This window comes from Colius striatus, chromosome 1, assembly GCF_028858725.1.
Source record: "Colius striatus isolate bColStr4 chromosome 1, bColStr4.1.hap1, whole genome shotgun sequence".
Taxonomy (NCBI): domain Eukaryota; kingdom Metazoa; phylum Chordata; class Aves; order Coliiformes; family Coliidae; genus Colius; species Colius striatus.
This window is the reverse complement of record NC_084759.1, coordinates 50,334,401-50,348,042: the sequence shown is the minus strand read 5'-3', so window position 1 is coordinate 50,348,042 and position 13,642 is coordinate 50,334,401. Positions and strand designations below refer to the sequence as shown.

The following is a 13,642-nucleotide window of genomic DNA, read 5'->3' as shown; positions in this document are numbered from 1 at the left end:
CTGCCTTGTTAAATGAAATAATAACAGGTCAGCCTCTGGGCTTTTTTATACTTGAAAATTTAAGTGACGTGATTTTGGAAGACTCCTTTTGAAATAGGTTTCTCATTAAAAACTTGCTTATTTGTAACTAGATTCACAGGCATAAGAGAAAACACTCTCAAGTATGTAAAAAATTAATATTGCAGAGCCTTTCAGAATATCATTTTAATGAATTTTCAAAATTGTCTCAAACTTTTGTTATTTCATACAGTACAAAATCTATTATGTTCTAATCCTACAATTGATCTTCTAAAGTGCAAAAAAAACCATTGACTATCCTTCATGATATTAATTTAAACACCAAAAATGTTTACAGGATTTTATATATAGTGATTCATCATAGTTTTGATGTTTGCTGTGTCTTTCAAAGTTCTTAATAAGCAATAAGAAGTGCTAATGGAAAAACTAGATGTTCTGAAGGCTTCATTAGGCAGACAAGTCTCCTTCTGGAGACTTCCAAAAGCACCAACTTCTCTCCAGTTGCTATGTATGGAACATCTATTTAGAAAGATTGTTTTACTAAGCATCTGCAATTCGGGACGTGTGCCTGGTAAAGTAAGAATATCCCTTTTGCAAAGAATGCAACCTCTACTGAGTTGAAAACTTCTAAAGCTAAAATTTCTTCTTCAGAAGAAATACTATACTGTACACACTGAAAAATCTAGTTTTGAAGTTTTCTTCTAGCACAACTAATACATTCTGATCACACTTAAAAATGGATCAGTATCACAGTTGCAATAATTTTGAAATACATCAAATTTGCCTGGATCTGCATTGACAGATTAAGGTAATCTATTTCAAACTAAGGTTATACAAAATGTTTCTAAAATACTATCTTTTCCTTATGATTATCCTTCTTCCTTTTTTGGGCATCATCTGAAAGAAGTAGTCTGTATTAACTCATTTCTAAGACAATTCTGCCCAAACGTTTTGAAAGCTTTAACATATTTCTTTCATGTATTTTTTTGGTAACTGCTGTTATTTCCTACTGTAAAGAAAATGTCTACATCACGTTACTAACATCACAAAATTTTCTTTCAATTTGCTTCAAAACTTAACAATGTTTCAAAAGTTCAAGAACTTTTGAAGAGTTCTCACTTGAAAGATACCATGGAAATTAGTCTTCCTGCCAATTAATGGTAATAGTTATTTATGTGTATGTATCTTAGCAGTATGTTGCTAAATTCCAGACAGTGACACTATTCTTACATGTGATACAAAATTACTGCCACAAAGAGCAAGACAAAACACCTTAGACAATAGCTCTGTTCTTCCAAACAGAAACTTAAACTCTGACAAGAATCACACACTAGTGGGGGGGACTTCCTCACTCAACAATGTCTAAATTTTCCACAGAGGCAAAAGAAAAAACATCCAAGAGGGAGCTACTACCAATCTGTAATGCACCTTAACAAATAAATGTATTCCAGTAATTGCAAGCTCTGTTGAAGAGAAAAGAACTGAAGAGGAGCTTTGAGACAGATATTTCATTTAAACTAGGTGCCTTGGGTAAGTCACATGTTTAAAAATGATAAAATAAATTCTTGTTACATTAGAAAACAACTAAACAGTAGACATATGCAAGCATACTAAACCTAGATATATAAGGACAACAGTATCTCCTTCCTCTTGTAGTATTCTTGAAATCTTCTCACAGCCTTAATATTTCTACTGTACTTTCATTTAATGGAGCAAGGAAATGAGAGATATTAACTATCATAAAGAAGCATATAAATGTTTATAGCAAATATCTGGCAAAACAAAAGAAATTATCTTGGAAAAACAATTCAAGCAACTTGGAAACACAAAGCTGTCAAGCCTAATTAGTCTAAAATCGAAAAGCTCACTTCCCCTATGGGACACTGAAATATATCTGCTTGGAAATTGCAAAAGGATTGTGTAACTGTAGCGTTATGTAAGACACCAAACCTTGTAGAGAAATCTGACCTGTCCTATTTTGTCCAAGGTAATGCTTCCCCTGCACAGACCTGATTATTTTGGGACAGACAACTGACACAGTACTGGCAGAGTCAATATTTATCTCAGATTCACATAGAGTCTGTGAAACTACAAATCATGTCAAAGGTGCACTCTCACAATCCATTCTTTGTTATTAAGTGGTTTGTTTTTTCTGAGGTAATGTATGAAAAATTAGCACAAAATGACAGTTAAGTTGTGGTGAAGGATTATCAGGATAACAAACCTGAATATTACTAATGACAAAAGAAAAGAAAGTCATTTGGCAAATAAAGGTCAAATGAAGGAATCAACCTAAGTTGCTGTGCAATGCTATCAGCAAATTCACTGACTGCTGGCCGCTTGATAGACCTTTTCCTGTTCATGCTCAACAGAGACACTTTCTGTGGTGGTGAAGTTGCACTGTACTGGGCCTCTCTGCTGTCAGAATACACTGAGAGTTAGAAAAAGATTTGTGAATGAATAATAAAACAACTTAAGTGGCCAATCCATCTCTATGGCTTTGGATTCATTGCGTCTTTCTGATTTATCTAAATGTGCATGAATGACAATGCTGCAAACTAGGAATCAATGACATGTAACCAATACGTGATGCTTTTCACCTTAAATGTTTTATGACACCTATGTCTCAGTATTAATTGTGTGGGGTGGTGGTATGTTTGGTTGGTCGTTGGGTTTTGGTTGGGGTTTTTTTTTCACAAATAAAATACTTTAATCTGTTCCCATTTACAATATTGTTAAATCCTAGAGAACAAAATATTATCTTGAGGAAATACTGAGTGTTACTCTCTCTTCATTCAAACCGGTTTTACACTTTCAAAAGCATTCTTCATTACATCTATGTGGGAGGAAAATCAGTCCCCAGCTGTAGTACTATACAATTTGGATTGGTTTCATTTTTATACCAAAGATATCAAGCATTTTACTGAAAAAACATTTTTCTCAGCAACCAGAAGTTTGTTCAGCTACTAAACCTAACTGTTTTCTTATTTCACAGCTTTACTATTCACAGCACCTTTGCTGGATGCATGTGCATTACCTGATTTGCAAAATATCTGCATTTCCTCTTCTCAGAGTGCAGTGAATAGCTCATGTGAAGAACAAATGCAGAGTTATGGATCAAAAGCTTTACAGCATACTGTATTTTAGTAAATAATAGAAATAAGCATTACAGTATAATGAAAGTTATATTCTAGTGTTACTTAATCTTTCAGTGAAATTAAGTGCTTTCTAGAATGCCACGTTTTATCAATTACAGAGGAGTAAAAGTTTCACCCTATACTAGTCCTTAACTAGCCTTATACTAAAGATAAATATGGTTGCCTTAACCTTTGATGCTTTTCACCCTCCATGAGAGGCACAAAGGGCAATCTTTAAAGTGTTTCAGGACAAGTCACAAACAATGTGAGCTTTAAATAAAGTCATATTCAAAGATAGTGGAATGTATATGAAGAGCTTCAATTTCAGAAGCCACTCAAAGCTGAGTAATCAACTTAAATGTCTGGAGAAAGCTGAAGGGCTGTCTGTGAAGCCAAGGGAAGGTATTTGAACTGGACTATTAAGACATATATCCTTCATTTCAAATTTTATTAGACAAAATCATATCACTATCTTAAAAGCATATATTAAATGCACATTCTTAATATCAGGCAGAATAACATAGACATTATATACAAAGGACATCACAGTAGAGGAGGCATAAGAAGGCATAAAAAAACATTCAAGAATGTTTCAGTGATTTACACAATATTTCAGCCCAATGGTTCTTGCAGTCATACATGATGTAGCACCATCTTTTAATGTTTCTTTAAAAAGATGAGATCATTCTTTACCCTTTAAGAGTTAAGAAAGTCTTCATAGCTAACATGAAATTCTTTAAAGATAGGGATTGTATTAGAGGCTTTAATATACTTCCAGTTTTCCCTTTATTCCCAACAATCACTTTCTATGTCTTTTTTTTACAAATTTCACTCATCACAGCAAATTATTGTTTTTTTTCAGATATAAATGAGTGGATGTAAATCCTCTTCAGTGGATAAAGGTTCACAGGATAACAGTAGTAAAATATTTTTTACAAAAGGATAGAGAAGATTATATTTCCACATCCTAATAAAAATAATTGATTCCAGTTTATTGTCACTTGAATCTCCGTAATTGTTCTTTGTTTTGCCTCATTGTGAAAAAAATATTATAAAAATGTGTCAGTGATTTAGTCTCACCTTCTTCTTCCAGTTCTCCCAAATATTCATAAAACAGACTTTAGACAAATATTACAGTTTTCCCCTGAGAATGATTCCATAAGAAGAAGGAAGATGAAAAAAGGGTTACTAATTTATCAGTCATATTCCACTTACCTATCTTTAGCTACTTAAAAATAAGGTATCTGTTGCCTAAGCATCTATTGCCTTGGCTTACTGAGAAAGAAAACAAAAAGAGAGGGGAGTCTCTTGGGGGAAAATACAGGACCTACAGGATGAAATGATGACTTGCCATCTCCATTGGACATGTCTCCTAGACAACTAGTCTACACACAGTACTGAACTTTTAAATAAGTAAACTGAAATGAGATTGCATTAGCCTTGGGGTACTCACTGATGAAGTCATAAGCTTCATGCAGCAAGCCTATCATTCCCTCTGGTTGGCAGATTTCCATTTGTAAAGTCATTGTAATTCTTACTGATCTGTATCATGGAAGATACTATGAAAAGACAAAAGTAAAATATTATTAAATGTCTAGCTGTTGGAGTAATATATACTGCAATAATATGTACTATAAACCTGAGCATCAGTGGGATGTTTGTATTTTTTCCTGGAACATGTAGTTCAGTGCATTCTAGAAAACACTGTGGCTAATGACAAGCTTTTATCTTTTTGTTCCTAAAGAACCTCAGAGTATTATGTTTACTGAAATATTCAGTAGAACCTGATAAATTGAAGGACAAAATTTATGAGAATTTTATACAGATTATAATGGAGTGCTAGAAGCTAAAGCTCTTCCTACAAAAAGAATAGTTCCACTTTCTTCGTTTGGGATCAGGAGAGGAACTCTATTGTCTATTCTAAGTTTGGAGGCTCTGTGTGACTGCTTAGTATGCAATCTGAAGGGAGAATCAATCTAGACAAGGCTATTCTCTGAGATTTGATTTTTAACTTCGCATGTGATATTGCCTTGGTTACAGAAATTAATGTCAAGTAAGTAACAAGGGGTTCAAGGATAATGTAAGTCAAACAGGCTATATTCCCCATGGGAAAAGCTCTCAAATGAAGACAAGAAAATACGGTCAAAGTGTTGCCAAAAACATTGTTCAGGGAAACAGCACCCTGCAGCATGTATTATACATCTGAAAATATTAAATGAATCTTGTGATGCAAAACTGTATGTAATTCTTGAGTACATCTTATGAGATCCCTTTCAACCCTTAAGATTCTGTGATATGTACGTGTATCTATATCCATACATATTTATACAGTTGTGTGCATTTCTGTTATGATCTACATACTGAGACAAACTTAAGTGGTTTTGTCCTATATCACAGACCCTAATGAAACAATCAGAATTTTTATGGACAATGGCTGGATATTAAAAACATTGTAATAATAAGGACTTTCAACATGTTTCAGTACCACAGGACATCAGAAACTAGGATTTCACTTGTGTCTTTACATATTCTTGATTTAACATTGAATAAGCAACTGGAAACTAGGTCTTCAAAACTACAACAGTATTGCAGTGAGATTGTAATAATAAGTTTTAGGTCATTGGCTGATGTCAGGAAAACCATAGCCTAATTTCTTATGCAAAATCTCTGGAGAGAGAGCAGCTTAAGAAATGGTTTCACAATGACCAGTACAGTCATTTTTCATAAACAGGAATTTGCAAGTTTCTTGAGCTAAAAAATTATTTCTTTTTTATCAATGCACACAAATTTCAAGCTGCCTAAAGATGTTTTTCTCCACAGAGCTGTTTTATAAACATTCTATTGATTCTGTGGAATTTACTTCATTGTCAATTGAGATGATTAAACATAATGATTCAGGTGACTGATGTGCCTCACATTTATTCCATGTTGTAACACAAGAAAGGGCTGGATGCAGGAAACTCTCATATCTGTTGACAGAGAGTTAGTCACATCAGTAGGTCCATTCATTGATAGACTAACTTGACCAGAGAGAAAAGGGTTATGATTGGTTGTTAATAGTTGGGAAGGAAATGGAGAAAGATAAAACTTCCCCTATATTTATACAAAGGTATGTATTATTTGCTTTACAGTTACTGGATAAAATGATGAAATACTCATGACAGTAGAAACTGACTTCAATGTCTAGGTCCTAGCAAACCATCCTAATCATTAGGCTAGAGGCCCATGATCATTCCTGCAATGTTTTTTCAACTCATGAATCTCAAGTTACTTCACACAAACTGAAGAAATATCAGTGGGACAGACTGAGAGCTACCTTTTCTAGTGCCTGCAGTGGTCTACATCCCTGTGGATTTTGATACAAGCAGTGCTCCTGTACCTGCAGCATTAGAAATGACCCATACTCTCCACCCTGGTGACATGCTTCTAACAGCTGAATTAAAGGAAGCATAAAACTACCTTTTTAACAGCATCAAATCCTCCTTTTTTGGTTATTTGGTTTTGGGTTGGTTCTTTACATGCATCCTAATAAGTATCTGACAATACTTAATAAATCATTGCACATAAAACAGTCAAATCTTTTAAATCTTTAAATCTTATCAACACGGATAATGCTTGAGCTGCAATTCTGATGTTCCATACTCTAATCCCTAAAATATGTTTTTAATAACCAAGGATGAAACAGAACTTGGTAAGTGATATCAGAAGAAGTGACAGATAAACAGAAGCAAATAAAATATGGAGCAGTATGAAGAGCCATGCAAAGTTCAGGTTTATGGAAGTATGGAATGTATAGATGTATAGAAACTGAGGCAGAAAGAGTAGTTCTGAATGATCAGACTGCATCAAGGAAGCAAGACAAAGTTAATGTCACAGAGATTTTTGAAAACCGAGATGGTACATTTCATAAGTACAGATCTGGATCTAAAGAGTAGAAATGAGAGAAGTAGAATTTTGAGTACTTAATGTAAGATATTCAGGTTATCAGAGAACAAATGCAACTATTTTTAGTTTGCATTCCTGGCAAATATCTTTTCCATTCCTCCAAGTCTCTAATTAATACAATGACATAGTAATTCCATATATTTGTTGTCTCAGCAGCACACATGAGTCAGCAGTATATAGCTCAGAAGCAATTGTTTTGATGCTGAAAGATGAGATTGCTAAAGGAGAAGACCATATTACTCTAGAATTTTGATATGTCACTTTAGACATAAAACATAAAATCATTTACCTATTAATCTAAGTGATAATAACCTCAAGGAGAGTCCCATCTTCATTTTATTGAAGGTCTGATGTGACTAAATCATCTGTCTATAGAATCCACTAAGACAAACAATAAAGTATCTTGCAATAAAGTTGAACTGACCATCAGTGTTTTCAATAACATTTCATGTCTTTCATAGAGTGACATCCTTGCCAGAGTAGAGTTACTACCTCTTTGTATCTGGGGGGTCAACAGGATAGAAAAATGGCTTGTCAAACCACACAGGTACTGAGAACAACCCCAGTGCCCCACAAATGAGAAGAGACAGCAGAAAGCTGTTGAGGGCAAAAGGGTCTCCAATGGACTAGATCACCAAAAAAAAAAATCCAAAACCAGGAGTCTTTGAATGTTACATTTACAATAGATTTCCCCTATAGGAAACTATTGTTCATACCTACTACCTGTTGCTAATAAATAACATATCTTAGCACATCAGCTAGCTTGCAATTCTGGGATAATGAATAGCCATTGAGATGCATGAAGAGCTTGGTGAACAGGTTGCACAGAGCAGAAAAATATAGTGACACTTGTCCAATACAACTTCAACATTGATTATAAAGTGTGTTTGACTCTGTGGAATAACTAAAAATAAGTTTAGTGTTAAGTATAACTCTTAAGTTCTCTTTAAATTATCCTAAACTCTCCCACATGCTGCCAAACAGTACATTGAGCCCTCCAGCAAAGCACACATCAGGTTTGATTCAATCCATTCAATCAGTTTTCCTAGTGGTAGTAAAGACTGACAGCAAGTTGTAGATATAAAAGATTAAAAAAAACCCACCTCAGAACCCAAATGCATCATTGATAATGTTTACTCTCACTTTGCTTTGTGAATACGCTGTACATCTAACCAAAGAGAAACTACACAGAAGGATTTAGAACACATTCACTAAATAAAAATTTTATTCAAATCATATTGCCTTTCAGAATCCCTGGAATCCCTTAATCTCAGGTTTGTTCTCAGAACTGCTGGATGCATACTTTTGGGAAAATACCTAAATTTTTGTGGTAGTATTATGGTCACTTTCTCAAGACCCTAACCACTTTTAAAAAAAAAAAAAAAAAGTTAACAGTGCATATTTTCTGCTTGTATTTAAGGTTCTCACTCTGGATAAATCTACCAAATAACTAGCAGATCTTTAGAAAATGTCCTAATATTGACGCAGTAATTTTCAGTATGCAAATATGACGTAAGGAAGCCTCATTTCAGATTCATTCTCTGAAGGAATGATTCCAAAACTGCCTCATAAGGAAAAATTATTGTCCCTCAGAAAAACATTGCTTTGAATTCTACATTTCTTCCTCTGAAACCTCTCCAAAACTTCTGTTTATTACCAAATTTTGATACTTTTGAATATGTCTAATGGAGATCTGAGTTGTAACTTCTAGTTCTGTTCAGTCTTTTGTTTATTTGTCCCATATGGTTAATTCTACTGTTCTAAAAACATGCTCCCCTCATTTCTGCTCATGATTTTATTATGCATTTCATTCTTGAAAATAAATATTTTTTGTTTATTTCAGGCCACTTGGTCATCCTCCAGTATATGCATGTTTACTGCACAAAGTCACTTGCATGGCCTTGAAATTTTTTTCTGTGAGATATATTCTCCTGTCTGAATAGCATGGTAATGCTTGCCACTCTGAACACAGACAAAATTCAGGATAGCAGTATTGTTTTATTTTACTTCTTAGTAGTAGCTGAAGACAAATTCCTATTTGTAGCTTGGAAAGGTCATGGAAGGCTTTCATTTTCCAGATCAGATTTTGCTTCTCACTAAAAATCATGCTGGCATTGCTCTTTACCAGACTGATGGTACACTCTTCCTGGGGGTTGTCTGAACTATTTTTAAGAAGTTCAGGCTTTTCACCTTTTCTGAAAGCCAAAGGCACTTCTTCTTATTCCTTGAGGCATTTCCTTCATTGTCATATCTTGTTAAACAATAGAGATTTGTGACCAGTTGCTGGCCATAAGCCAAATGGCACTTAGGGTTTTTGGGGCCATAAATATTCTCTCCAGAGCAAGGCAGCTATATCCACACTACACAGAACTTGATCCTGGAGCCTCTTTTTGGACTCCTGAGGTTTGCTACCATTTTGTGTGATTTTTAAAATAAGACTGACTGAATCACCTTGAATAAGTGGAAAAAAACCAAATTAGCCATGAGGACGAACCCTGACAGTACTTAAGCTTGCTGCCTAGACACTTTCACTTAATGGTGTGAATGTACTCTAGCTATTTTTCTGGTAACTACTTACTATTTGATGGCCTCTGTAGACTGATAGTTCCACTCAACTTTTTTTTCCTGTCTTTGTCCCACTATCCACTTGTATAACCCCACCAATATAGACCTTTCAGGTAACATACTGTAGTCATTTTGCATGAAAAAAAATACTATATTTTAGACGACTTTAGTTGCTGTTTCCATGCTTATTCTCCTGCTTTGAAGCTCCTGTTTGATTACATTTACTCACCACTGTACTTTTTGCTTTACATGCAGTGATACCAACAATTTTCTCTTCTCTCTAGGGGCTAGAGCTATTGTGTAAGTGGGCCTTAGTCTCAACATCTTAAGGCCGTTCTTCAGACTTTGGTGTTTCCTCTAATGAATTTATATTTTTTCTCAGAAGATTGTAGTTTGCCACTAAAATACCTGTTGAAACAATACTCAGATCATGTAAAAATATTTGTATACAAAAGAACTTTTTTTTTTTCCTTGAGTACAGCTTTAAGGCCTGATACAACTAATTATACAATAGGCATTTTACTATGAAGTAAATGAAAGCCTAAAACACCAATTTGAGTTATCATGGAAACATTAATACAAGTACTGTGAAGCTTTGGAATAGGTTCTGGAAAAGTTGTAGTGTTTTCTTTTGTGATTTGATGCTGCCAATCCTGCACTGCCATGAGTCTGTTGAAAACATTCTAACATGGCTTGGAAACAGTAATTTCATCTGAACCGCTGAACTCTACACACAAGACAATAAGGCAAACTTCTTATGTGCACATTATTGTAAGTAGTATAGTACTGTGGTCTATTATTTCAACTTATTTTGCCACTTCCTACTTAATTTTGAGTGAGCATTGGGATGTACTTTTCAGCTTATCAAACAACATAGTGAATAAGACACAGAAAGAACACTTGGCTCAAATTATTCAGGACACATCTCAAAAGTACTCATTATTCAGGTCACTGATTTTTGCTACTTTGTTTTCAGAATAGGAGTTAGTCACCAAATGGCAATGAATAATTTTTTCAGCTTGTAGCATTCACAGAGAGCAGTATTAATGCAATCTACATTTTCTGACATAATTGAGACCCAATCTTATGCTCTTCATTCAAAGGAATTTTCAGTCCTAGGTCCCGATCTTCCAATGAGTCCATTCAAGAGGCCTCTCTCCAGTCAGACAGTGGAAAATATAGACCTCAATTGGAAATAAGAATCTTTTTTTAATATAATTGTTTTGGACATCTTAGATAAATACAGAAACAAAGAGGTGCTGATACATTGGGGTTTTTTTTAAATTTGTTGGAGTGTTTTTTAAATAAAACAGCAATATTGTATACCAGAAGATATAACTGGGAGTTCCTAAACAGTCTCTGATGTTATTAAACAAAATGTTGTCCAGGTTTATGTCCCGTCTTTTGACTTGGGTGAATTTTGACAGGTGTCACCCAAGTTTATGACATCAAAGACATTGTTCTGATGGTGAGAAGTAGTTTCAGACTCCTTTAGCCATCCTGCTTTTCAGAAGAGGCAGGCAGAGGGGGTACTGTCAGTGCCTTTGAACACTTGAACTCACTTCAGCAATGTTTAAGAAGTATATGTTTTAAAAAATATTTTGAAGAAAGAGATTGAAAGAAAGTCAGAATACAAAAAAGAAATGACATGAAATATCTCAATTTTCAAGCTGTGGTCTAAATGTTGGACAATTATTCCTCTATTTATCTGTAATTTTCTAGGTTGTTGAAAAAAAATATTAAAGCTACTGCCTAGAGCACCAAGGGAATCAAATAAATAAGGGAATAAGAAAAAGGAAAATGAATCATTTACCAAATATTCAGATAAAATTGGATCTTTGATAAAACTTAAATATATGATCAAGATTTTCTTCTCAGGTATGGTTACACTAAATTTTTCACTTGGCTTTTAGTTTATTTTTGTAACTTGGAAAAGAATCTACTATCAAGTAAGTAAAGTGTCCTAGGTTTCTTTCTTCTGTGTTCTTTGGGGAACTTTGTCTTTTTTTTTGTCTTTTTTTTTTGAAAAAAAAAGAGGAAATTTATAACCTGGATGTAGTACAATCAAGCCCTGAGAAAATAATTTTAAAATATACAAGATTTTAATGATGTTTCTTGACTGCAATCATAACTAAAATTTATAACATAATTTATTAAAATATGTTTATATAATTTATCAAAATGTTTGAACTAAGTAAAATGTTTGCTTTTAAGGATGAAAACAGCTTAATGAATGTAATATATTTTATTTTTAGTTTCTGCTTAATTCTGTTTAACTATAAATCACAGACTGTGACCAGTAAATAGTATCAAGAGACTAATTTTGCAAAAGTATCAAGGGCTAAACCAGTAGCAAGTTTTACACATGAAAGAGATCTGCCACAGGAACAAGCAAAGATGGAAAAGGCTGAAAAGGCAAGGTAAAAACCTTACTAATAGGAACTCCTTCCCAAGCACAGATTGAGCATTTCTGCTTGCCTTTCTCTAATGTGTAGGTAGCTTCCAGAATGGTTTCAGCCACTTGTTTTTCTTTATTATGTTGCAGCCCACATTGTGATCTTGAATTGAGTTTGCATGTCAAAGTTTTGGTAGTGGGCCAGCTATAGGTGTGGGTCCGTGAGAAGCTGCCAGAAGCTTTCCCTATGTCTGACAGAGCTAATGCTAGCCAGCTCCAACACAGACCTGCTGCTGGACAAGGTCAAGCCAATCTGCAGCATTGGTAGCATCTCTGTGATAATATATTCTGACAAGGGGGAAGAACTAAACCCTGTACAATAGCGGCCAGAGGGAGGAGTGAAAATATGTTTTGAAGACAGGTTTTCAAATTTGGTTTTATTTCTTAATTATCTTAATCTGATTTGATTATCAATAAATTAAACTCATTTCCTCAAGTTCAGTCTATTTTGTCCATGATGGTAATTTGTGAGTGGTCTCCCTGCCCTTATCTTGACTCACAAGCTTTTTGCTATATTTCATAGAATCACAGAATCATGGAATTGTAGGGGTTTGAAGAGACATTTAGAGATCATCTAGTCCAACTTCCCTGCAAAAGCAGGTCCATCTAGATCAGGTCACACAGGAACACATCCAGGTGTCCCGTGAAAATCTCCAAGGAAGGAGACTCTACACCCTCCCTGGGCAGCCTGTGCCAGGGCTCCCTCACCCTCACAGTAAAATAGGTTTTTTCTTACATTTAAATGGAACTTTTTATGTTTCAGATTCTTTCCTTACCCCTTTTCCTGTCACTAGATACAACAGAACAAAAGGATGCCCCAACCTGCTGACATTCACCACTTAGGTATTTGTAAAATATTAATGAGATCTCCCTGCATCCTCCTCTTCTCTAGACTAAACAGCTCCAGTTCCCACAGCCTTTCCTCATATGAATGATGTTACAGTCCCCTGATCATCTTGGCGGCCCTGCACTGGACTCTCTCCAGAAGTTCTCTGTCCCTCTTGAGCTGGGGAGCCCAGAACTGGACACGGGACTCCAGATGAGGCCTCACCAGGGTACAGTAGATGGGGAGCAGAACCTGCTTCATCCTGCTGGCCATTCTCTTCTTGATGCATCCCAGGATGCCATTGGCCTTCTTGGCCACGAGGGCACATTGCTGGCTCATATTTAGCTTATTATCAATCAGGACTCCCAGGTCTCTCTCGGCAGAGCTGCCCTCCAGCAGCCCTGCCCCAGCCTGCACTGGTGCATGGTTTGACCCCCAGCCTGTACTGGTGCATGGGGTTGTTCCTTCCCAAATGCAGGATTCTGCACTTGTCCTTGTTGAACCTCATGAGGTTCCTCTCTGCCCACTCTCAAGACAGTCGAGATCTCACTGAATGGCAGCACAGCCTTCTGGTGAATCAGCCAATCCTCCCAGTTTGGTGTCATCAGCCAACTTACTGAGGGTACGCTCTGTCCCCTCATCCAGGTTGTTGATGAAGATGTTGAACAAGACTGGCCCCAGAACCAATTCCTGTGG

General features: G+C 35.5%; 1 protein-coding gene across 12 annotated transcripts in view; it reads right to left on the bottom strand.

Moving 5' to 3' along the window:
• GPC5 (glypican 5) overlaps window positions 1–13,642 on the bottom strand; it is a 659,030-nt gene that overhangs the window by 430,769 nt on the left and 214,619 nt on the right. The gene's annotated exons all lie outside the window — the stretch shown is intronic.